This window comes from Charadrius vociferus, unplaced genomic scaffold (genome assembly GCF_000708025.1).
Source record: "Charadrius vociferus isolate BGI_N301 unplaced genomic scaffold, ASM70802v2 scaffold333, whole genome shotgun sequence".
Lineage (NCBI taxonomy): Eukaryota > Metazoa > Chordata > Aves > Charadriiformes > Charadriidae > Charadrius > Charadrius vociferus.
The window spans coordinates 775,851-776,259 of NW_009647682.1; positions in this window are offsets into that span (position 1 = coordinate 775,851).

The following is a 409-nucleotide window of genomic DNA, read 5'->3' on the forward strand; positions in this document are numbered from 1 at the left end:
CCCAGTGGCTGCCGGGGCCAGGGCGGCCATCAGAGCGGTCCCAGCTGGAGTCGGGAAGGGAGCTCAGCTCCCCACTGTCCCTGCTGCACCCCAAAACACCGCTCAGCCGCCCCCGCCGAGGACTTGGCAGTGGCTCCTCCAGTATTTGAAGTTTCTGCTTTATTCCTCCACTGGTTTGGAGCTGCCCCCACCATCCCTCCCAGTGTCTTAAGGACAGAAATAAATAAAGACGGTTCTAAATAACCATTTCTATTGCTCCTTGGCCCAAGAACAAGCATGGGTTAAGGCATCATTAATAAATACTGGCTGGGAAGGGGAAGGTGCTGGCTGGGAAGGGGCTCTCACTGCCCCCCTCCTGCCCTGGGGACCCCTGGGGACCCCCAGATCCTGCCGGGGAGCAGCACCCAGC